Genomic DNA, 26702 nt, shown 5'->3' with positions numbered 1-26702 from the left:
TTTCCTAAAGGAATTTGCGTGTCTTATTTGCTAAAAGTTGTCAGCCATATTAAGGAAATTTTTTCCCCCCCAAGATTGCTGACTGTGACAACTTTATAGGTTTGCAAACCAAAATGATAGCTTCATCTATATTCTATGGTGTAGAACTTGGGGTCTCAGTTCAAAATAGTTGTGTAAGGAACTACACAACAAAGATGGAACAAAGACAAAAATAGATTCTTCAGGGATATTTTGGTGCTGATCACAGTCTCATCTGTAGTCTACCTTTGAGCCGAGGTGGGTTGACAGTCTACTGGATAAGAATGTAAGTTAAACTTCTGACCTTCAAGTTTTTTTTTTCATTTTCTAAACTCTGTCATTTACTGTATTTAAAATTGGTGACTCTCTCTTTAACAAACTTTACAGAATATTTCATTCCATGCTCACTTCACATAGTCAAATATTAAATTTAAGTCTGTTTATCTCCTGACAAAACTCTGGTTGGGGACATTTTTATTTGGAAATATGGTTTAAGAGAAAAACTAATTATTATTCTAAATTTTAAAAAATAGAATGTTAGATAAACAGAAAAACCAAAACTGGACTCTTGTCATCATTTATTGAAACTTGTAATTATTTGTAAAAAATGCCTCCAATAAGGTGCTAATATCCAAAATATATAAAGAACTCCTACAACTCAATAATAAAAAAAAACAAACAAGCCGATTAAAAAATGGGCAGAGGATCTGAACAAATACTATGATGTTCATTGCAGCATTATTTATGGTGCCCAAGACATGGAAACAATCAAAGTGCCCTTTGATAAGTGATTGAATAAAGAAGATGTGTTATATATACACAATGGAATACCATAAGAAACTGCGAATTTCTTATGGAACTGCCATAAGATAAAATACTGCCATTTGTGACAACATGGATGGATATGCTAAGTGAAATAAGTCTGATAGAAAAAGCTAAGAACCATATGACTTCACTCATATGTGGGATATAAAACTGAAAGCAACAAAGGAATAAGACAAACAAACAAACAAACAAACAAAAACTCATAGACAAGACAACAGGCTATTGGTTACCAGAGGGTAAGGGGGAAGAGGGATGGTAGAAGAGGGTAAAGGTGATCAAATATATGGTGATGGAAGGAGAACGACTCTGGGTGGTGAGAACACAATGTGATATATAGATGATGTATTACAGAAATGAACACTTGAAACCTATGTAACTTTACTAACCATTGTCATCCCAATAAATTTAATTAAATACATAAAATAAATTCTTAATTATAATGCTTCCATATCTCCAATCAATCAATCGACTGTTGGATATATTATTCATGACAGAACTGAATATTCTTTAGATACATTTCCATGTTATAAATTACTTTCAAATTAAACAAATCATGTCCCCTTCCCTAACGTTTTTATTATGAAAGTTCAGTGCTAAATGCAATGTTCAACTATAGTAACCATAACAGCCTACACTTTGGTGTAATCATAGTACCCTTTATATAGCTTTATATAATTTTGAAATTTTATAAATCCTCCTTTGTGTCTTTTGCTGTAAGTTGCTCTTTGTTTGTAAATATATATTATATATTCTAAAACATCTGATTTTATACTCAACTTTAGTAATTCTACAAAAAGAATCATTGCTGAAGTTCTTGAATATGTTGATAAATTTCACTAGAGAAATTACATTATTTTTTCTTATTTTATATATATATATGTATATATATATATATTCTTCAATTTGCAAATCTTTAAAAGTATTCTTTTATTGTTTGTCACCGTGATTTGCATATGGTAGCCATTTAGAAATACTGACTGGTTATTAAAGGTAGCTTTTTTTATTTTAGCCTTGTTTATGAAAATTTACAATTAAGGAGAACCATAGACATGTAGACTTATTTTCAGTAAAGATACTCAAGATATGTGACTTATTTAGAGAACAACTGACTTAGAATAGCTGCTTATTTTTCTTGTTGGATGATGTTAACCAGAAATTCATCTGCCCCGGTGTTAAACTCATGCCATTTCATTCTGCCTAGTGTCCCTCATAATGGAGTTTCTCATTTTGCCCATGTTCTTATTTTTCCAGTCTGCGTCACAGTTTTTTGCTGGTGTGCAACTCTCTTTCTCAGTGTATCTGATGTGCGTTACAAAGGCAGTGTCCCTGCTACAGTTTATTACTATACCACTGTTTTCCTTACAGGCTTTAAGGATGCTCCTCCTTCCTGGAATGCTCAGCTCTTAGTAACATGCTCTGAGATCCTCAGCAAACACATGTTAAGTATTCACTACATGCACAATCTTTACAAAGTGCTGTGGTGGCATGAAAAGATATGCTGTAAAAATAAGTAATCTAATTGTGAATTCAAGGCTGAAGACTGAAGCAGAAAATCAGATGTAGATATGAAAGAGTACTAGGCTCCTTATTGCCGCTAATTAGTTCTGCGACTTTTGGCAAGTTTCTAGAACTCTCTGAGCTCAGTTTCCTCATCTGTATAAAAAGGGTAGAGATAACACCTGCGTCTCAGGGCTATTTGTGAAGACTAAATGAAATGCTGCTCCAAAGGAGATTAACACAGTACTTGTCCCAGAGTTCCTTAAGATTAATTTATTCCAGTTGTTGGATTTATTATTGTGACATAAAAAAGTAACTACCTATTTTATTCCAAAATAATGCAAAGAAGCATAGGTTGTCTGTCTCTGCCTCCTTCTCTTCCTTCTGTCAGATTTACTTGTTTCCTCATGTTCATTCCTCCTTTATTTATTTTGAACTGTTTGTAATTGTTTTCTGTTATTTAAAAAAACCCCCACATTTCTTTTTGTTTGTTAGTTATTTCCTTGAAGTCTTACAAAGCCTAGTTTGGAGGATATCATACTCAGCCTTCACCTTTAATTTGAAGCCTGTTGCCGACTGTTACTAGGTGGGTCTATTCTCTCTCTCTCCCCTTAGGTTTAAAAAAGAGACACTATTCTTCTTTGGTCCTTACACAGAGGAACAGGCTCTCGGTTTGTGCATCTGGAACAGTAGAGCCTGAGCACGTATGTGGAAGTGATCCCTGTACCAGAAGATGTAGAAAATTTATCTTCTGCATTTTTGTGACCTCTGAACTGTAGGGGATACCTGGGGCTACCTCTTACAGAGCTCTTAATGAGATTTATCATTCATTGAATTTCCCTGAACTAAAATCAATGTCATACATGATTCAGAATTTATATTTACTTTACACTTTATTAATGATTATTTTATTATTTATTTATTTTATATTTGATCTATACTTTTATCCAACCATATTGATCATTTTACATATATATTTATATATGAGGTCAGATAATTAAGTTCGCAAACTTGTCGGCCCTCAAAAATACATATATACACATACAAAGTATATGAATTTATTTGTTTTGTATATTTTCACTTAGTTTCTTAGAAGGCTGAGAGATAAAGCATTTCACTCACACTCACCTTGAGCAGGTTAATTACTACCAATTATATTCAAACATAAGCTTAGATTCATCTTAATAATTCAAGACCTGTATGTTCATCTCTATTACCAAAAATTGACTAATATTCTCACAGTTTCATAACTTCCAACTTAAAAACCTTTGGCTGAACTAGGGTTCTGGTAGAAACTCAAAGCATGTACCATAAGTCAGAACTGCAAAATGAATACGGATTAAAACTACTTAATGATATACATAAAACTCTTTATGACAAATTACGGTATAACCTTGTTCACTGAATTGGAATGTCCTCTTATCAAATACTACTTCATGTAAGTGGGGTCTTGGCTGGGGCCCAGAAGTACTTTTGTTATAGGAAGATATTCATTGTAGTGGTACTCACTGACAAATTTAATTTGAAATATGTATCTTACGTGTGCTGTAAACCACAATGCCTTATTTACACCCTGACACCAGACTCAGTTAAAAATACAGATTTTACTATATCTCAAAGTCAAAGTTTGGGGATATTCTGCAGTGCTAATGAAGCTTATCACTTCAGACCTGAAAGAGGAAAGAGCCCACTATATGTAGGGGATTGGGAACTAAGGAAGAAGTTGGCAGTGGCAGAGGACAAATAGAAACTGATTAAAAAACAAATTACAAGGGCTTTTGAAAGGAGGATACTAATCACCTAATAACCAAATGTTTAATTGTTTTGAAGCTGTAAATTGTATGAACATTGTGAACACTGTATGCACATTTATAAGTGTTCTGCTCTTTGAGGATGGATACAGAGGCAGAAGAGATGTCTGTTACCATTTCTGAGGTAGACACCTGAATCAATCCACACCACGCAAGAGACGTTTACTGTGTAACAAAGACAGGTTCATTTAGAGATGAACTTGATGTTCGGGACTTTCCATTGCCTGCTCTTGTTGGAGTGATAAATATTTGAGGCCCTGTCTCCCTAAATCACAAGGTCACGGAGCACAACTCAATTTCTTGTCCTGCCCCAGGGACTTGAATTTCCTTCTCTGCTGGTCAGTTTCCATTTGCTCCTCCAGATTTCCTTTCTATTCTGTTCTCTGTACAGGAAGTCTGACCTGGATGGGAAGGGATGCCACATGGCCTGGTTTGCCTGGGATAATCCTGGTTTTTACATAGGCCTCTCGGTCAGTTTAGTGTTTTGTTTCTTCTATTCAGAATGTTCATCTTTTTTTTTTCTTCAGTTTTTAATTGACTTTATTTTTTATATCAGGCTCACAACAAAATTGAGCAGAAGGTATAGAGATTTCCAACCCCTGTATCCCACCTCCCAAGTATAGCCTGTACAATTATCGACAGCCCCACCAGAGTGGTACATTTGTTATAATTGATAAACCTCCACTGAGACATCATTATCACTCAGAGTCCACAGTTTACATTAAGGTTTACTCCTGGTGTTGTATGTTCTATGGGTTTGGACAAATGTATAACGACAGGTGTCTACCATTACAGCATCATACAGAATTGTTTCATTGCTCTAAAAATCCTCTGTACTCTGACTATTTATCCCTTCCTCCACCAAACCCTGAAGACCACTGATGGTTTTACTGTCCTCATGGTTTTGCCTTACCTAGAATGTCATATTGTTGGAATCATACAGTATGTAGCCTTTGCAGATTGGCTTTTTTCACTTAGTGATATGCATTTAAGCTTCCTCCATGCCATTTAATGGCTTGATAGCTCATTTCTTCATAGCACTAAACAAAATTCTATTGTCTGAATGTAGTAGTTTATGTATGTATTAATACTGAAGGGCATCTTAGTTGCTCCCACGTTTTAGCAATTGAATTATGAAAAAAGCTACTACAAACATGGGTGCAGTTTTTTTATGTGAACATAAGTTTTCAACTCCTTTGGGTAAATACCAAAGAACGCAATTACTAGATTGTATGGTAAAAATATGCTTAGTTTTGGAACTTTTTGATGACATAAAATTATGAATAGTTGTATTAGTGTAAATCAGAGTGGGTTTATCTTTCTGGCTCCTATAATCTTGTCTAGTAGTGTGTGAGGTGCATGAAAGTGAGAACAGTTCTCACTTTAATATATGATTACGTCTGAAAGACGACCAGTGATAAACCGCCTCTTTCCTTGACCCTTTCCAGATGTAATCTAAAAAACACCTCTCTGTCAAGAACAGCAGGCAGGTTGCTCACTGGTTTAACCAAGTGCACTTAGACACAAGTGGCTAGGGACAGCTCACTCCTGATTTCTGGTTGTGACGAAAGTGTTTGACACTACTGCCCTACTGGTCACTGGTGTACCAATCTTGCTCTGGTGCTTGCTGAAGGCTGTAGGATACAGAGTTTGGTGATGTATGAGGGAAAAGGGAGTTAGGTGTATGTGAAATATGCATATTGAAATATGTGGGGGAACAAAGGTCGAACACTTCTGTCATAGAATATATAAAGTAGTAGGGGCGTTTCTGCTACAGTGGTTTCATAATTTATCATTTAGTACAAAAAGCTACACTTGTTATGTAATTCTGTCCACAGCATCCCATGCCCCCGGCTTCCAGGTAGGTTGGGCCTATAGGGAGCCCCATTAGGAGACATAAGGGTGTGATACTGTGATTTATAAGACATATATATTTGTTCTCCTTCCTGGCACAGAGCTCCTAAAACTTTTGGAGTTTCCTAAGTGATGAGAGTGATAAAGGTGTCTTTTGTTGTGTTAATGATGTGACTTTTGGAAAGCACCTAAGCATGGGGCTGGTTGCCAGTGGAACCAACCATGTGATTAGAGGATTGGAACTTTCAGTCCCCTCCTTCCCCACACCCCCCACCCCCACCTCTGGGGAGAGGAGAGGGTCTGGAGGTTGAGTCAGTTGCCAGGGGCCATTGATTTAATCAATCTGCTTATGTAGTAAAGCCTCCATAAAAACCCAGAAGGAAGGGGTTCAGGAACTTTTGGATTGGTGATCCCATGTTAAGTTGATGAGAGTGACAAGCTTGGAGAAGTTATGGGAAGACTGTGCCCTTTCCCCAAACTTTGCCTGATGCATCTCTTTCATCTAGCTGTTACTGAGTTATATTCTTTTATAGTAAACCAGTTATTTAGTAAGTAAAATGTTTTTCAGTTCTGTGAGACATTCTAGTAAATTAATTGCATCCAAGGAGGTGGGTCATTTAATCTACAGCTGGTCCTTCTGAAGCACAGTTGACAGCTGGACTTTCAATTAGCATCTGAAGTGGGGGTGGGTGGGGGGCAGTCTTGTAGGACTGAGCTCTGAACATGTGGGATCTGATGCCATCTCCAGGTAGCCAGTGTCAAGAATTGAGTTGAACTGTAAGACACACAACTGGTTTCTGGAGAATCGCTGGATGGTGTGGGGGGAACCCTCTCCCACATTGGAAATTGGTTCTAGACCTCCTTTAAAGGGGGAAGTAGTGTTTATTTTCCTGGATCCTACCTGGGGATGTTGCCTTGAACTGGTTGTGTCCTTTCATCCAAGGTCATTACTCTTCTCAAAGGAGCTGATTTTGCAGACCCTTCTCCTTTAGGTTCTGGTAACTGCTTCTTTCTCTTTGGGGCTTTGGAGTATCATAGCTCAACTGTGACTAAGCAACAATCCTCCCTCCCTCACCCCCATTGCTGCATGAGCCCTTGTGTTTCTCCTACCTCACACCTTTGTAAATAGTCCCTTTGTAACTATTCCTTCCTCATATAATCCTGTCTCAAGTGTTCCTTCTATTTCCTACTGGAGACTTGATTGGTATACTCTTCCTTTCTTTCTCCTATGACTGACGAGCATGAAAATTCTGCTTCTCTTCCTGCTCCCCTCTTTGTGTGAGGCTTATGTAAGTTATAGATTATAATAAGTGAAAAACCGTAAGAACCGCTGATGTATCTTTGAAGTCTTTCTTAGTCCTGGCAAATAGCATTTCAAAATGGGTTAGTGAATTCTGAGCTTTCTGCCAGATGAAATTTGTAGCACTGATACAGTTTCAATTTATGTTAATAGCGAAAAGATTAGAATCATTGAATATAAAAAAGATTAAGTAATAACATTAACTATTAGCCACATTTTTGTTTGTAAACATTATCTGGAAGGATAATTAACTATTAAGTATGGAACCATTAGTGTACAGATTGAATTGCTTCACTACTAATTTTCTATAGAAAACTCATTATATGTTTTTGGGTGTACACCTGAAACTAATATTGTATGTTAGCTATATTTGTAATAAAAATCTTTTAAAAAAGTCGGGAAAAGCTGGATCAGGGTTATATGGGAACTCTGTATTATCTTAACAGATTTTCTGTAAATCTAAAATTATTTAAAAATAAAAACTTTCTTTTTTTTTTTTTTTTTTTAAATTTTATTGGGGTGACAATTGTTAGTAAATTTACATAGATTTCAGGTGTACAATTCTGTATTACATCGTCTATAAATCCCATTGTGTGTTCACCACCCAGAGTCAGTTCTCCTTCCATCACCATATATTTGATCCCCTTTACCCTCATCACCCACCCCCCACCCCCTTACCCTCTGGTAACCACTAAATTATTGTCTGTGTCTATGAGTTTTTGTTTCTCATTTGTTTGTCTTGTTCTTTTTGGTTTATATACCACATATCAGTGAAATCATAGGGTTCTCTGCTTTTTCTGTCTGACTTGTTTCACTTAGCATTATTCTCTCGAGATCCATCCATGTTGTCACAAATGTTCCTATATCATCTTTCCTTAACGCCGAATAGTATTCCATTGTGTATATGTACCACAACTTCTTTATCCATTCATCTATCGAAGGACATTTCGGTTGTTTCCATGTCTTGGCCACCGTAAACAAAGCTGCAATGAACATTGGCGTACACGTGTCTCTATAGAGAAATGCTTTTATATTTTTGGGGTAGATACCCAGGAGAGCGATTGCTGGGTCATATGGTAATTCTATTCGTAATTTCTTGAGGAACCTCCACACTGCCTTCCATAGCGGCTGCACCAGTCTGCATTCCCACCAACAGTGTATGAGAGTTCCTTTTTCTCCACAGCCTCTCCAACACTTGTTACTATTTGTTTTGTTGATGAAAGCCATTCTGACTGGGGTGAGGTGATATCTCATTGTGGTTTTCATTTGCATTTCTCTGATGATTAGCGATGTTGAGCATTTTTTCATATGTCTATTTGCCATTTGTATGTCCTCTTTGGAGAAATGTCTCTTCAGGTCCTCTGTCCATTTTTCAATTGGGTTGTTTGTTTTTTTGTTGTTGAGTTTCATGAGTTCCTTGTATATTTTGGATATTAGCCCCTTATCAGAGGAACTGTTTGCGAAAATCTTCTCCCATTCAGTTGGTTGCCTCATTATTTTGTCAATAGTTTCTTTTGCTGTGCAGAAGCTTTTCAGTTTCATATAATCCCATTTGTTTATTTTAGTTTTTACTTCCATTGCCTTTGGAGTCAAATTCATAAAATGCTCTTTGAACCCAAGGTCCATAAGTTTAGTACCTATGTTTTCTTCAATGCAGTTTATTGTGTCAGGTCTTATGCTTAAGTCTTTGATCCATTTTGAATTAATTTTGGTACATGGTGACAGATAGCAGTCCAGTTTCATTCTTTTGCATGTAGCTATCCAATTCTGCCAACACCATTTATTGAAGAGGCTGTCTTTCCTCCATTGTATGTTTTTAGCTTCTTTGTCAAAAATTATCTGTCCATATTTATGTGGTTTTATTTCTGGGTTCTCAATTCTATTCCATTGGTCTATGTGTCTGTTTTTCCGCCAATACCAAGCTGTTTTGATTATTGTAGCCCTGTAGTACAAGGAAAAATCAGGGAGTGTGATACCTCCAGTATTGTTCTTTTTTTTTAATATTGCTTTGGCTATTCGGGGTCTTTTGTGGTTCCAAACAAATCTGATGATTTTTTGTTCTGTTTCTTTAAAAAATGCCATTGGGATTTTAATGGGGATTGCATTAAATCTGTATATGGCTTTGGGTAATATGGCCATTTTAACTATGTTGATTCTTCCAATCCATGAGCACGGAATGTCTTTCCATTTCTTTGTGTCTTCTTCAATTTCTTTCAAAAATGTCTTATAGTTTTCAGCATATAAATCCTTCACATCTTTGGTTAAGTTTATTCCTAGGTATATTATTCTTTTTGCTGCAATTGCAAAAGGAATTGTTTTCTCTATCTCTTTTTCTGAGATTTCATTGTTGGTATATAGGAAAGCAATGGACTTTTGTACATTGATTTTGTAGCCAGCAACTTTACTATATTCATTGATTGTTTCTAATAGCTTTTTGGTGGAGTCTTTAGGGTTTTCTATGTATAGCATCATGTCATCTGCAAAGAGTGACAATTTAACTTCTTCATTCCCAATTTGGATGCCTTTTATTTCTTTCTCTTGCCTGATAGCTCTGGCGAGGACTTCCAACACTATGTTGAAAAGCAGAGGTGATAGGGGACAACCTTGTCGTGTTCCTGAACGTAGAGCAAAGGGCTTCAGCTTTTCACCATTAATTATGAGGTTAGCTGAGGGCTTGTCGTATATGGCCTTTATTATGTTGAGGTATTTTCCTTCCATACCAATTTTAGTAAGTGTTTTAATCATAAATGGATGTTGTATCTTATCAAATGCTTTTTCTGCATCAATTGATAGAATCATATGATTTTTGTCCTTTATTTTGTTTATGTGATGTATCACATTGATGGATTTGCGAATGTTGAACCATCCTTGTGCCCCGGGGATGAACCCCACTTGGTCGTGATGAATAATCTTTTTAATGCATTGTTGTATTCGATTTGCTAGAATTTTGTTTAGGATTTTAGCATCTGTATTCATCAGAGATATAGGTCTGTAGTTTTCTTTTTTTGTGTTGTCCTTACCAGGTTTTGGTATCAGGGTAATGTTGGCCTCATAGAATGAGTTAGGGAGTACTGACTCTTCTTCAATTTTTTGGAAGAGTTTGAGCAGGATTGGTATTAGATCCTCTTTGAAGGTTTGGTAGAATTCACTGGTGAAGCCATCTGGTCCAGGACTTTTGATTTTGGGAAGGTTTTTGATGACTGATTCAATTTCCTTACTGGTGATCGGCCTGTTAAGATTTTCCAGTTCTTCATGATTCAGCCTTGGAAGGCTATATGTTTCTAAGAACTTGTCCATTTCTTCTAAGTTATTAAATTTGGTGGCATATAGTCCTTCATAGTATTCTTGGATAATCCTTTGTATTTCTGTGGTGTCCGTGATAACTTCCCCTTTTTCATTTCTGATTTTGTTAATTAGTGTCTTCTCTCTTTTTATCTTAGTGAGTCTAGCCAAGGGTTTGTCGATTTTGTTAATCTTTTCAAAGAACCAGCTTTTTGTCACATTAATTTTTTCTATTGTCTTTTTTTTCTTTATTTCATTTAGTTCTGCTCTGATTTTTGTTATTTCCTTTCTTCTGCTGACCTTGGGTTTCGCTTGTTCTTCTTTTTCTAGTTTTTTAAGGTGTAACATGAGGTTATTTATTTGGGATTTTTCTTGTTTCTTGAGATAGGCCTGTAATGATATAAATTTCCCTCTTAAAACTGCTTTCGCGGCATCCCAAAAATTTTGGTAGGATGTATTTTCATTGTCATTTGTTTCTATGTATCTTTTGAGCTCTCCTCTAATTTCTTCTTTGACCCAGTCGTTCTTTAAAAGTATGTTGTTTAATCTCCATGTATTTGTGTTTTTTCCTGCTTTCTTTTTGCAGTTGATATCCAATTTCAAAGCTTTGTGATCAGAGAATATGCTTGGTATGATTTCAATCTTCTTAAATTTGCTGAGGCTGATTTTGTGTCCCAATATATGGTCTATCCTTGAGAATGTTCCATGTACACTAGAAAAGAATGTATAGTCTGATGTTTTAGGATGAAGTGCTCTATATATGTCAATTATGTCCAATTCATCTAATGTGTCATTTAGGGCTGCGATTTCGTTATTTATCTTCTGTTTGGATGATCTATCCATAGCTGTCAATGATGTATTTAAGTCCCCTAGTATAATTGTGTTTTGGTCAATTTCTCCCTTTAGTTCTGTTAGTAGTTGCTTGGTATATTTCGGTGCTCCCTTATTGGGGGCATAAATATTGATGACTGTTATGTCTTCTTGTTGTATAGTCCCCTTTACCATTATGAAGTGTCCATCTTTGTCTCTTGTTATCTTTTTCACCCTGAAGTCTGTTTCATCGGAAATCATTATGGCTACACCTGATTTTTTCTGGGTACCATTTGCTTGAAGTGTCAATTTCCACCCTTTCACTTTGAGTCTATGCTTGTCCTTGTAGCTGAGATGTGTCTCTTGTAGGCAGCATATGGTTGGGTTTAGTTTTTTGATCCAATCTGCTACTCTGTGTCTCTTTATTGGTGAGTTCAGTCCATTTACATTCAGGGTGATTATTGATATGTGAGGATTTCCTGTCATTCTGTCTTTAGTTTTCTGGTAAGGCTGTGTCTCCATTGTTTCTTTGCCTTTTTGTTGTTGTCTGTTATTTCTGTGTGGTAGTATTCTATGATGTTTCCCTCTGTTTCTTCTTTTATTACAGTATATATTTCAGATTTGGATGTTTTTTGAGTGGTTACCCTTGAGTTTATGTAAAAGAAAGTTTGATATTTAGAGTATTCCAGTTTCTTCAGTACGCTTACTTTCTCTATTCCCATATTCCAGTTCAGGCCTTTACGCTCCCCCTTTTTATGTTTCGGTTGCCACAAGTTGTCCCTGTTGATGGTGGTCTAATAGCCTCCTTTAGTATTTCTTGTAGTGCAGGTCGTGTATTAGAAAATTCCCTCAGCTTCTGGATGTCTGGAAAGATCTTTATTCCTCCTTCATATCTAAAGGAGATCTTTGCTGGATATATTATTCTTGGCTCATGATTTCTCTCTTTCAATAGTTTGAATATTTGGTTCCATTCCCTCCTAGCTTGTAGAGTTTCTGCTGAAAAATCTGAAGATAATCTAATGGGCTTTCCTTTGTAAGTTACCGTCTTCTTTTCCCTGGCTGCCTTGAGGATTCTTTCTTTGTCATTGATTTTAGACAGCTTCAATACAATGTGCCTTGGTGAAGGCCTGTTGGGATTGAGGTAATTAGGTGTTCTATTTGCTTCTTGGATTCGAGGATCCAGTTCTGTCCACAAGTTTGGGAAGTTCTCATCAACGATTTGTTTGAATATATTCTCTGTTCCCTTCCCTCTTTCTTCTCCTTCTGGTATGCCCATTATTCTTATATTGCTCTTTCTGATGGAGTCAGAAAGTTCTTGTAGAGTTCTTTCATTTCTTTTAAGTCTCAAGTCTCTTTCTTCTTCCCTCTGTGTAAATTCCAGGTTTCTATCTTCGATGTCACTGATTCTTTCCTCCATCTGGTCAACTCTACTACCTAAGCTGGATATTTTATTGTTAATTTCTTCTATTGAGTTCTTAATCTCCAGAAATTCTATTTGGTTCTTTTTCAAGATTTCAATTTCTTTTGTAAAATGCTCATGGTGTTCTTTGATTGTGTTTCTGAGTTCATTAAACTGCCTTTCTGTGTTTTCTTGCATCTCGTTCAGTTTTTTCAGAATTGCGATCTTGAATTCTCTGTCATTTAAATCACAAAGGTCCATATCTCTAAGTTCCTTTTCTGGAGACTTTTCACTTTCTTTCTGAGCTATCTTGTTGCCTTGGTTATTCATGGCAATCACTGATTTACTATTTCTCTTCCTAGACATCTACAGGAGTGTCTTCTGCAACAGGTTGATAGGTATGCGAAGAGCTTTTGGAGTTCCAAAGCTCTTTCTGCACCAGATTCAGAGCCCGTTTGTTTCAGCAGTTCTGTTTACTCCTGCAGGGATCCGCCCAGATAGGTGGGGCCAGGGGCGGGGTGAGTTGTGAGAGGTGGCCCAGAGCAATGGCGGCGACCACCACCACAGCCAGTCCTGCTTCCACAGCTCCCTCCCCTTTGCCGGAACTAGTTGAGCTGCGAATCTGTGTCTGCGGTCCACAGTTCTCAGAGCAGCAAATATTCTGTCCTTTGATCCGACACTGCTACTTTATCGCTTCTAGCACCGAGCAGGTGGGGGCGGGGCGAGCTCTGGGAGGGTAGGGAGGGGGCGGCTAGTCTCCGTGCCTAGGGCTTCCGTTCTCCGCTCGGCAGTGAGGGCTTAAACCACCGATTTCAGCCCTCTTCCCTCAATCTTTGCTCCGAGGTCTGCCGTGAGCGAGCGTTGGGTTCAGCGGTTTTGTATGCTGTCCCCTCAGCCCTGCGGAGCCCTAGCAGTCCGAGTCTTTTCCTCTCCCGCAGCGGCGGTAGTTCCGGGAGCAGCGGGCTCCGAGCACTGAGCTAGGTCTGTGTCCTGTGCCCGCGCGGCTCCGTCTCCGCACTTCTCCTCTCCCTCCTCCCCCGCTCGTGCGATTCACCCACCTGGAGGTGAATTCAGTAGTCGGCCTCTTCGTCTTGCCTGTCTGCTGTGCAAGGAGTCCTTTGTGGAGTTATTGTTGTCCGATTCGTTGTAAATTTCAGGGGAGCGTTACAGAGGCTCACCTCACGCCGCCATTTTTTTTCGTCTCTTAAAAACTTTCTTAATAAAAATATGTTTTTGCGCATTAGCCATACAAGTAAAGACTTTATACACCTAGCATGGTTAACTGAAATGTACATATAACTAACTTTAGAAGTTAGATAAAATTTTGATTTTATTATTAGTCATTAACTACATGTTTTAAAACATATATATTTAACAAATGTTTATTAAAGACTGGGTAGAAGATAAGAGAGGGGGATAGAAGGTGATATTTAGAGTTCTAGGAGAAACGACACGTATGAAATGCCCATATTCAGCACTCTTTTGACCAATATCATTGAAGAGCTAGCACTCACATCTATCTGGGTTCGCATGGGGAAAACACAGTTGGGAAGGCCTGAATTAAAGACACTAGGAGGGGGCAAAGGGGGAGACAGTATAGAAGAAAGGGGAGACGTTTGAATCAGGACCTTATAAAGGCCTGTGTTTACAAAGGCAGGCAGAATTTGAGAATGGAAAGGGTGGATTGAGAAACAAAAGTCAGAGAGCTAATCTGTATTCAAGAGAAGATTTGGGCTCCTCTTGGGGTAACTAAATCTTTGTATTGGGTGTCACATTAACCAACGATGTACTTTCTGTAATTAACAAAAGAAAATATTTGGTAGCATGATTGAAAAAAAAATGAAAACAATGTTTATTTTCTCCTTTTAAGGATTACAATATAGTAAAATCCCCAAGCCACAAACTGATATCATCCTAATTACTTAAAATGCAAAATATCGGACCAGGAAAGAATAACACATGTTTTGACTTATTAATCTATATGCTAAACAGGGACATAGTCAATAAAGGAATTGGAGATTATAAAGTGATTCCAAAGTGACATACCTAAGCAGTTAAGTACATTTTAGGAACAAAAAGGATGTTCCCTCTGTAATGAGGCCCTTTCCAATTAACCACTACCTTTTTTTCTTTTTTAATAGGAAGTTAACATATATGAGTCCTGAGTCAGGAGGATAATTCATCCAGTTCTCAGGAAAACTGGATGATTTTCTGAAATTATCTATCTACCATTTATCTATCTATCTATCATCTATCTATCATCTATCTATCTTTTTTTTAATACGAAAGAAACAGACATTTAAACGTGGTTGTTATTTGCAGGCTCTCCTTACAATGACTCATAGCAAATCCACATGGCTCAAATGAAAGAGGTGACCTATTTTAACTGTCTTTTACAGAAATTCAATAAATGTGCTACATTCTCTGGTAAGCCTGTTTTTAATGTCCACAACTCTTTTCTTTAGTATTTGGGTCAAAAATTTCGGTTACAAAATGGTATTTTTCCACATATTCACCACTCTGGGAATATAGAGTACTAGAAAATTAAAGATTTATTAAAGTAGGCCTGAAAAATATTTTTATTCAAATGAATTATTTACATTGGAGTTTTGAACATGTACCTTTTTAAAGAACTATAGTAAATTTTCCTTTCTAATGAGCAAAATTTCTAATAGAAAAACATCAAGATTGCTTTTATTAAATGCTTAATTAGTTAATTAAAAACAGTTAAGATATTAGGTATTGGTTATTTTAACTGGTACCCACTGCTAGTGATCATTTTGGCTTTGAAAGACAACCACATGTTTGTTGATAAAATAAACAAGCAATGTAATCTTGACTGTTCTAGTTAGATGTTTAGAAACTTTTTGTCCTACCTAAAGTACAAGCACTTTATTATTTTTATCTGCTTGTCCTCCCTCTAAAACTTTTTTTGTTGTATGCAAACTGTTAACTTGAATGTAGACTGTTACCTTAGATTTCATATAGGTCTGACATTCTGACATATAATTAAACCCCAAAGAATTTAAGCTGGCTATCTAGAAACCTCAGATCTAGTCCAGTAGTCTTAAAAAGGTTAAGCACTTTAGATCACAGCTTTCTTTGTTATAGATTTTAGCTTATCTTTAAAATTCCAAATCTTAAATAATTCTTCATTTGTGCTGAAATGTCTGAGTTTCCCTTGGAAGTGTCTGACAGAAAAACTTAGCTAAACTGAAACCATATGAGTTTTAGAAAGTAGCGTTTCTTTACTACATAGAGATGACATTACCCAGAGAGTTTAATGTAATGGTTTTAATATATGTCCACAAATGCTTTGACACTCCTCTCTTTAAATGGTAGAACCTTCTTCCCCTCCCAAATAGAGTATGGCTGAAGTGACATATGTGACTTCTGACAGTGTGTCATAAAAGGCATCACAGCTTCCTCCTTGCTCTCTCTTTGGGACAGCTTCCACTGGGATAACTAGCTCCCATGTCATGAAGACACTCCTGTTGCCCTATGTGGTCATAGGGCAACAGCCATGTGAATGAGCTCTACAGGAAGCAGGTCCTGCAGTCCTAGTCACGTCTTCAGAAATTATGTCAGAAACCTCATGAGAGATGCTAAGCTAGAACCGCCCAATTAAGCTGTTCCTGAATTTCTGATCCATAGAGTTTATAAATGTCCATTGTTATTTTAACTTGCTAAATTTGGGGGTAATTTTTTTATGTAGCAATAAATAACTAATACATTTACCTATATGTTTAAATGGGGAACTTAAGACTATGTTTTGTACACATCTGCAAAACTGTCACTAAACTAAAATTCATCTTACTTCCTAGGGAACTAGGCTTTTTAAGAGCTCCTTTGAAAGACTATTTCCTGTTCAAAGACATTAATTTACCCCTAACATAAAGAACACAAATTTCCCCTGTTACAGTTAAATAGCATTTTCTTTTGTGGCAGACCTAATGGAAACCCGCCGAAAGCTGGTCTTTATTCTTTATTACTCACTTTCATCAGTTAAGAATTCTGCTTGGGTTGATGGTCACCATTTATTAATTTATATTTATTGAGCTCCTCTGTACATTTTAAGTCAAAATAAGAACTATATATAACATAGTAAAAATTTATTTCTACCCTTAAGGAACTTAGACTTTCCAACAAAAGGTGATGTGAGCATATATAGTCAGGCATATGGTCTTCATGCCATATTGACATATACATAGAGATAAGGTAATGCAGCAAAATGAATCCTTTGTTGTTATTCAGGATTTATATCTATCTTGCTTAATCCTAACAGTAATCCTATGAATCATAAAGTAAGCCTTTCACTAGTTGGTGGTTATTTCCTTTGAAAATAAATATTTTTCTGATTATTTATCTGATTATAAACGTATTTTAGAGACTTTGAAAATACAGAAAGATACCCTACTGTGGTATTAGTGTCAATCAATCCCGCAGGCTGACTTATGAGTTATGTGAGACTACTAATGTATCTTAATGCATTCATTTTTGTGGCTTAATTAGAACCTGTCTGGAGGTGCCACTGAACACAGTAGGGACAAGTCTGTTACTTGAGAACAGTGAACGCTGGGTCTGATAATTCAGACTGGATTTTCTTTTTAGTCTTACGTCAGAGAGAGATCTAGGCATATTTTAAAAATTGTTGTTCTCTCTCAAATACGCTAACAAGAGGACGCTGCAGAAGCCCCGTAGGAAGCAAACTGAAGATTCTTAGTAGCTCAGATTATTGAGGAACATACAGTAGACACGTCTCTAGGGAATTTCTTAAAAGTGACTTTAAAATAAGCTCTAATTTTAACAGTAGGACATAGCTTTATTTTTCTTTTCCTTCTGTGTTAACCTGAATAAGCCCTTAGCTTCCAAGTCAAATCCAAACCATGTTCTTTTACTTATGAAATGAAAAATGGAATATACATATATATATTTAAAATATATATATATATATACATATATATACACACACACATATATATATATATATACATATATATACACACACATATATATAATATATATATATTTAGCTTAGAATCTTAATCACATGTCAAGTTGTTACAGAGTCTTGACTTAACTTGAGAATTTGGAATTTTTTTTAAACCAACCAAAATGCAATTACAATGGGGTTTTCCTGGATAAATCTCAAAGATGTTATGTTTGTGTATTTTATATGCTACACACATATTATATATTTACATTTAGTATATATTTTAGGCAACAATTAGGGTATCAAATAGTCTTTTGGCAGTACTTTAGTGATGCTGTATAAAGATTATTTACCATGAGATACCCCAAGTGACTGAGTTGTTTTAACACTAAATGCTCAAAAATGTTTTCAGTTTCTTGAAATTATACAGGCGTATGTGAATGAACTATGTAGAAAACAGACATAGCAAAGGCACAGGGAATGAGGATCATAACAGCATTTTAAAAAAAAATTCTGTAACTTATGGTCATTATTTTATAAAACAACTGGAAAAACCACTAAGAAAAGAGAAATCTCAGAAACTGGTCATTCGTGGGTACTTGCTTAGAGCAGGGGTGTCCAAACTTTTTTCAACGTTTTTCACCAAGGGCCATATGCGGTAAAATACACAAACAGCCAGGCCACTCACTTGAGGTGAAGTACGTATTGCCTCACCTGGTTTGTTTAAGTAAACGAAATATATTTTTGGAATTTCCTGCGGGCCAATTAACAATGGATCATGGGCCGCAGTTGGCCCGCGGGCCGCAGTTTGGACACCCCTGGTTTAGAGCTCTGAAAGCCCTAAAAGAAAGTAGGAGTGAGGCTAATGAGCTTTTGGCTTTCAGACGAGAGCCAGTCCCTTGAGGAGACTGTTGGATTATTTCACGTATGGCAAGAAGGGATAATGTGATACATAGAAAAAACTTTTTCTTGCTTCCAACAGTCACACTAAATTGCACAATACTTCTGCAATACTTCTCAAACACTTAAACATGTTCTGGGACAATAATTTTGTACATACACAGAAAAAACCTCAGAAAGCCATTAATGTTACTCTACTATATAAAAGGAGGCTGATGAGTGGGTGGTTTCTGAGGTGTGATCATAAGGTAGAGATATAAATGAAGCAGGATGTCTGTAAACAATTCTCAGTAAATAATTGGACTTTTGAAGTCCACTTGAAGACAAACAATGGCTGGAACTCTTTGGAAAATCCTACAGAGATTCAAGAATTCATAGAGAAAGAAGTTTTGACAGTCTCACGGAGGAAAGTCAGAACTGACTATTCTCTGGGAATAGTGGATGCTATGGGAAAAGATTGTCTTCTTGCATCACATTTTAAAATATGCAGTGGTTTATATTCATTGCAAATTAAAGTAAGAAGGTGGCTCAATCAACCACTCAGTCAATATATACTAAAGACAGTATTGCAAGGCAATAAGGAGCATACGAAAAATTATGAAGTACAATTCCTAGTCTAAGTGAACTTGAGATATAAGAGCGAGAGAAAGACATTCGGCTCCTCAGGGGCCTCCAGAAAACCACAGGCACCCGGCCAGGGCACGCTGCCCCCGGAGAGCCGGCAGGATGGCTGAAGGCAAGGCGGGTGGCACTGTCAGCCTCTTTGCCAAGCAGGTGCAGAAAAGGTTTAGCAGAGCCCAGAAGAAGGTACTGCAGAAGTTGGGGGAAATTGTGAAAACCAATTGTGAAAGATGAATGGTTTGAACAGAGTGCCAACAACTACCATCATCAGACAGAAGGCCTCAAGCTAGACAAGGACCTGCTAGTGCAAAGTGATGCATGAAAGTTCAAAGAAAGTGTCAGGAACCCTGCAGATCTACAGCAGAGAGTGCTACGGTCATGAAGAGTGACATGTCATGTAGGAAATAATGGTCTCCTCTGGAAAGACTATGAAGAGAAACTAGCTGACCAAGCTTTGAGGACCATGGAAAACTATGTAGCCCAGTTTGGCGAGATTAAAGAAAGAATTACCAAGTGGGCTCGGAAACTGATGGACTATGGCAGTGCCCGACACCACCTAGCGGTGGTACAGAATGCCAAGAAGAAAGATGAGGCCAAGACTGCCAAGGGAGAGGAAGGGTTCAACAAAGCCTAGGTCGTGTTTGAAGATCTGAACCAGGAACTACCAGAGGTACTGCCGGTTCTTTATAATAGTCATATTGGCTGTTATGTGACCATCTACCAAAAATACTTTCAACTTGAAGGATGTCTTCTACAGGGAGGTGGGCAAACTGAACCACAATCTCTATGAAGAGATGAGCAATTTGGAGAAGCAACATTCCAGCAAAGTCTTTGTGGGGAAGGGACTGTCAAGTAGCAGCAGACTCTCTTTAGTCATGTCTTCCCCAGTTTGAACATGTACAGTCTCCAGCCCTCTAACCTCACCCACCAGTCCCTCTGCACTTGCCCTGAAGAGTGAGACGGACTCCATCTCAGCAAGTGAAGAAGAGCTGGCATCTGATCTAGCCCAGGGAGAAAACTGTGAGATTAAAGAAGAGCCCTTTAAATTAAACAAAGAAACATAAAAAAAAACCCACAGAAATAGAGGAGGAAGAGACAGAAGCAAACTCCTCTGAGGAGGAAGAGCCTCTGCCAGCCTGCAATGGTCCCACCCCAGCACGGTCCTCTCCTACCATTGAGGGTGGCGAGTCCCAGGAAGAAGGTCCCCCTTGCTGCTCAGCTCCATCACCAGGCAGAATGTTGATCCCTTCAGAGCAGCCTCCATCTCTTACAGAAGTAGTTTTACAAACCCACACTTCCAATGAAGGGCCTGAATAACCAAAGAAGAGAACCTCTCTCCAGAGGATCTCAGCACCTCCTCATAGGCCTTCTCCACCCAGAGTCACTCCTAGCCCCAGGACCTCCTCAGGGAACAGAGTCCCCAGCACTACAGCCTCAGAGCAAGGTTCACCCCCCAGCCCCAGAGTCTCCTTTGGGGTAGGACTCCAAGTTCTAGGATCTCCTCAGAGATCTCTTTTGATCCACAGCCACCAGAAATGCCAGTAAGAATTCCTGAGGCCAGAGAAAAGGAAAACACCAACAATCTGAAGCCAGAAGAACTTTGTACTTCCCCTACCTCGATGATCCCTCAGGTTTTTTTAGAGTCTGGCAAGGCAAGGAAGATGGAAGACAAGGAAGAGAACTATAAGCTTATCTTGGCTGACTCCCCTGAGATGCATCGTAAGTTATACATTCTCTCAGGCAGGATTATAGATATACCATTTATAAAAATGGAGCCAAGGTCTCCAGCTTCATGTCTCTGTGGTTTCAGAAGAGAGTAACATCACAACACCTGGGCCTCAAGAAGAGTAATCTACAGTTCAAAGTGCACAACTCTGAAGAGGAACTGCCAAGACACCCCCCACCCCCCCACACCTCCAGATTAACTCCTCAGCTAGAGGGTGGAGGGACTTAGATCCAACATTCATTTCTAGATTCTCAAACAATGTGGATGCTGTTGGTCTCTGAAGACCTAGCATTCATGGAGGCTGAAGAGCAGACTCATGGGGAGGGAGGAGGGCAGGCTTGGGGGAAGAAATTGTTAGCCTCAGAAACATTTAATTTAGGTTTTAGCATTGTTAGAAAAGTAAGATTTTATATATTAATTAAAGTGGGGCTAAAATGACTATTTAAAAAAACAACACCCAAAGCATCTATAGACAGACACACACACAACCACACATAATCAGAGAATAGAAAAAAAATCTTTGATTTACCACTCATTTTGTAAGACTTAAAACCAAAAGAACATATATTTTTGGATTGTTAACTAAAGTATTATTCTATGCATGGAAACAAAAGATATTCACATGCAAATTTCACTAATGATTCAAGAAACTGAGAGGTTATGTTTGATAGTAAGAGAATTCAGCTTTTTACTGAAGAAAGTCTTACTTGCACTTAGACCACGGTTCTGTATCAGCTAACCTCTACTTAAGTGTCCAGACGTGGTATAGTAGAATAGCGAAGGGCTCACCAAAAAAGTACACATAATTGGGTATATATCTTGCCAGCCACAACTCAAAAGCCACCTAATGCTTTCTCTACTCCTACAGGAACCAACTGATTAAGTTGGACAAGCACCCCTGGCCTCCAATATCTTTCCTCCACCACGTCCACCCAAAGAGCCTGACAAATCAGTTAAGTCTAAGTGATAAAAAAAGGAAAAACTGGGACTTCCAGGCATTTCTTTCTCAGACTAGCTAGGTCAGTGTTTCTCAAACTGGAGTGCACATCAGAACCATCTGCTGGGTCCGACTCCCAGAGTTTTCAGATTCAGTAGGTCAGTAGATCGTGGGTAAGGCTAGCGAATTTATATTTTCTTTAAGTTCCCAGGTGATGCCACTGCTGCTGCTCTGGGATCATATTTCGAACTGCTGAGCTAGGAGAACACTAGTTTGCTTCCAGTTCTGAAAACAGAAGCTCTGGCTGGCGTCTAGTGAGTGATGGAAAAGGATGGCATGAGATGATGCTACAGAATTCAGTGGCAACTGGATTATTCAAGACCTTGGAGTTTATGTTAAGCACTGAGAATGGGTTTTAAGTAGATGGGTGATGTGGTCTGATTTCCAGTTTTCAAAGATCACCGTGACTGCTCTGAGGAGAACCCATCAGAGAGAAGAGGGCCACAGAGTGTTAACAGGTAAGAGATCATGGTTCAGGAAATAGAAATGACAGCTGCTTAGGCTGCAGTCTAGTGATGAAGATGGGGAGACGTGGTCAGACCTAACTTACATTTCGGAGGGAGAGTAAGCGCCAGATACGTGGTGCTGGGTTGATTGTGGGAGAGTGGGGGAGGCAGCTGCCGGAGAAGAAGCTCCGCTCCTGTCATAGGAAGCTGAGTAGATGGACGACTGGAGGCACTGGAGATAGGGAGCCCGCAGGCGGAGTACACTGGGTGTACAGAGCTTAAGTCAGTTTCTGACAAGCTTACGTAGAGACAACTCTGAGACCTTTAAAGTATAGGAGTGTAGAGGTCAGAAAAGAGGTTGGCACTGATATGTAAATTTGGCGGGGCTTAAAGCTGGAGAGATGAGGCCTCATAGTGTAAATGTGACATTGGACAGGAGTGGGCCTGGGACTAGATGCCAGAATTTAAGGGTCAAGTGGAGAAGGAGCCAGCTGAGCAAACTGACCGGGACCAGTGAGAGAAGAAAGAGAAAAACCTGAAATGCAAGATGTCACAGAAGTTGAAAGAAGAGACGTTTTTGAAATGAAAAGGGCAGTCTGGAGAAGGGGGTGATGCCGAGATCAAGTAAGACGAGAATGAAAACGCCATCATTTGATTTAGCAACATGGACATGAAGGAAGTCGCTGAAAAAATCAGCAAGGGTAGATGTGGAAACCTGGGGGCCATGGGAAGTCGGATTGGAGTGAGTTGAAGAGTGAGTGGGAGGGGAGGAAGCAGACACTTATTTACTGCATCACTGACCCAGACGTTGATTCAATTTAGTTTTAAACAAACATTATGTGAGAGACAACACAGCCCTGGGGAAAAGATGAAGAATCAGTTTCCTGCTTTTGAGTGGCTCATCACAGCCTAAATGAGGAGACAAGCAAGCAAGCACCTTTTCCTTTCCCTTTTCTTCCCAGAATATCCTCAAACAAGCATTGTTTTCTGGAGTTGTGACTATCTACCAGTCTCACAGAGCTTCTCATTTCTTTTCATGTCAAGACATACATAACAGGCCAGTCTCGGTATATATCCTTGGATTGGCTAGAAGGGCTTCTCAAGGCTCGAGTTGTGTCCTAGAGAAACACATTCCTGTTGTTGGCTCCAGCCTGTGGGATAAATGGAATCCTACTCATCCCCAGACTGGTTTAATATTATCACGTCAACCTATGTATAGTCAGCGCTATTTATATCCAGGTTTTTCCCATCAAAACTATAGTTTAAGAGACCTAAAGGAAAGAAATTCTACTGATTTTGGAGGTGGCCTGACTTTTGGGTATTTTCCTAATCTCTCGTTTTGTTGTATGATTAGGAAATGTTATCACTACTAAAGTATCATTTATCTGACATGTATGATTATTTAAAAATCTCTTTACATATTCTTCTTATATATTTATAATGCCATGTCTTATTTCTCCAATTGAACTTGAAGATTCCTAAGGACAGGGGCTATGAATATGTTCACTTTCTTTTTGTCCTCCCTTATGCCAGTGTAATATCTTTCACTCTGTAAGTAATGTTTATTGACTGATGTATACACAGGTGTGTGAAGTCCACATACACTGCTCAGACTTTGTTTGTAGTAGAATAGAAAAAACACATTGCTCTATGATCCAGTGTTTAAAATCAAGACTGATTTTTGCGTTTGGCTGATAGACTCATCTGATACTAAAAAACACCTGGCAAAATCTGGCTGAGGTGGAGTTTTAGCGGACTACGTACACATATGTTTTTAAATTGATTATTAGATATTTATCTCAATACTTGTGAACTTTTGACCGTACACAACTGTCTACCTTATTAAATAGGTGTTGGGTGTGTGCCTCTTTTTCCATGCCACCCTCCTTTAGTAGGATGTTGACTATTCTGTGAGCTATGAGACAATATTAATTACAGGTAATAGTGTGGAGACCAACACATCCAAACCAGTCACCAGCTACCTTTCTCCAGGTCTTTTTTGCTAACCTGGGATCTTCCTATTATGTGGTCCGATGCTTCTACTTCATATTTCCAGGTCCTACATCCCAGGTGTGATAACACTTGGGGGGAAGGTATGAGCTGACTGTCTAGTCAGAGATTAGGATTACATACATCAGTCTTTTCTCACTATGCATCTTTTTGTTATTGTTTTGTTTATTTGTTTAACTTTTCTCCAAACTCTCTGTGGCACAATGGCTGAAAACAACTATTCAAATGACTTTTCTCACTAGTAGAGTGTCGTGAGCATGAAAACAAGTCCGCCTCATAGTAGTGTTTCCTCTCTGAAAAATGTTCATACACTTGAAATTAGGTTGAAATAAATATAAAGAGTAGATATGAAAATGAAAAAAAGATGAAGTGAAGACTATGTCCCAAAAGGCTTAAATGAGCCTCATGGATACCTGAGCCTACAGGAGGAAAGCTCACTCATTCATTTATGACACGCTCTGTGTCTGGTTCCTCTGCTCACAGAGGTTTCAGTGGTTTGCTGGCTTCTGTTATACCAGCTTCCTAGTAAACAGGCTCTCATACTGGTTTTGCGGGGAAATTATATGGATTGATGGTTTGTAAATAAGCTCAACCTTTTAATTTAATTTTTATTATTTTGTCATTACCAGATTGGCCACCTTCGTTTTTCTATTGCTGTTTCCTCTCCATCAATGTGATGCTTGGTCCTACGGTAACACAGGGTATCACGCGGGGGACCCTGTGTGATACACAAATTGTTGCGCCATTTGTCATGCTGGGCAGCCTGCGGGGTCTCAGCTCCCGCTCCCTATATAAGAACGCAGGATATGGTGAGGCCAAAAAGGAACACCCACGGAGCCATAGGTAGGGGAGTCATACCACTATATTCTCACTGGAGGCTGGATCCACACGACGTGTGACCTGCTGTCTGATTTTCTGCCAACCGACCGGTGACTCTCCTCGACTCCCCTCGACTCTACTCCCCAGCACAGCTGTGGCAGTTGTATTAGTGGCCAATGGCTCAAGGGTTACAGCTGATGGCCAACTAGCCACAGCTTACAGCCATCTACTTCCTGAGCCAACACCCTTCCACCGAGAGGCCGAGAGCCTGGAAACTGCTCTCTGGGGCTCTGTCCCCACACAGGGTCTTACAGAACACCCAGTAAGGGCAACGCACTGGCACCCACAGTGTAGGTCCTGGCAAGTACCGTGTTTCCCCGAAAATAAGACAGGGTCTTATATTAATTTTTGCTCCAAAAGATGCATGGGGTCTTATGTTCAGGGGATGTCATCCTGAAAAATCATGCTGGGGCTTATTTTCTGGTTAGGTCTTATTTTCGGGGAAACACAGTACACACATGCCTTAGTCTTAGCTGAAAGCATTTATAAACAACAGAAGATAACACAGGTGGCACTTACTTCTGAGTTGACCCTAATCCGGAAGCATGATTTTGAACAAAAATGATTTTTACTGCAATATGAAAACAAGTCCCTCTCTCAACTACCAAACTGAGGCCTTGTGAACAATGGTTATCTTGTTAAAAAGATGCTTTGTTTGCTTTGTATGTGGAAAATAGTGATGGAGAGGAGAAAATGTGGTCTTTTCTTAGGTGGCAATTCCAGTCTGTAGGTTCTTTTTGCTCAGCGATCTGAGCCGATGAAGCCTTGGCCTAGGTGTATAAAGAACAAATTCTAAGACTAATTGTATATTAACCAGTCTGGCTCAATAAAAGATAACACTCTGAAGAAGGCTGAGAATAAAGAACATCCAAATTGAGGACTTTTATGAGGATCTGTATTGTTTCGTTAAAATAGCTGTTGTTATTGTTGTATAAAGATGGGAAAAGAAATCAGCATGCCTGATTTGGTCACTTAGCTGCATTCTCTTCACTATTGAATGTGTTCAAGGTTAAAATGTCTATGTTCTAATATAAAAATAATGAAGATAGAAACATCAAAAAATAAACTCAAAATCAATCCAAAAGAAAGAAAAGAAAAGAAAAAAGAAAAAGAACTTAAAAACCCTCAAATTTGGGATGTTCCACTTTCTGTTCAATCTAGTTTTTGAAATTTCTAAGATTTCAGAAGCACAAATATTTTTACATACCAGAAGAATAAAATATTGATGTTGGCATCAGGTCAGGCCTTGCTCCTTGTTTTAAGTGGCTTTAATATTATCCTTTCCATGCCATATTCCTTTTTAAAAGTTTGTTCCTTGACATAATGAGTTGAGAATGTGACCACAGGACAGTGTGTGTAACTTCTGAGGATGAAGACTCAAACCATAAAACAAC

At 38.4% G+C, this 26702-nt stretch overlaps 1 protein-coding gene and 1 pseudogene across 4 annotated transcripts in view; one reads left to right on the top strand and one right to left on the bottom strand.

Annotated features, from left to right (window-relative positions):
* DLC1 (DLC1 Rho GTPase activating protein) overlaps positions 1 to 26702 on the bottom strand; it is a 388497-nt gene that overhangs the window by 210673 nt on the left and 151122 nt on the right. The gene's annotated exons all lie outside the window — the stretch shown is intronic.
* LOC308496584 (bridging integrator 2-like) lies at positions 19356 to 21070 on the top strand (annotated as a pseudogene). Its single transcript has one exon. The product of its transcript is annotated as a bridging integrator 2-like (transcript).

The sequence above is a fragment of the Rhinolophus hipposideros genome, assembly GCF_964194185.1.
Source record: "Rhinolophus hipposideros genome assembly, chromosome: 4".
NCBI classification, from domain to species: Eukaryota; Metazoa; Chordata; class Mammalia; order Chiroptera; family Rhinolophidae; genus Rhinolophus; species Rhinolophus hipposideros.
The sequence above is the reverse complement of the archived record's forward strand: the minus strand, read 5'-3'. Positions and strand labels throughout refer to the sequence as shown.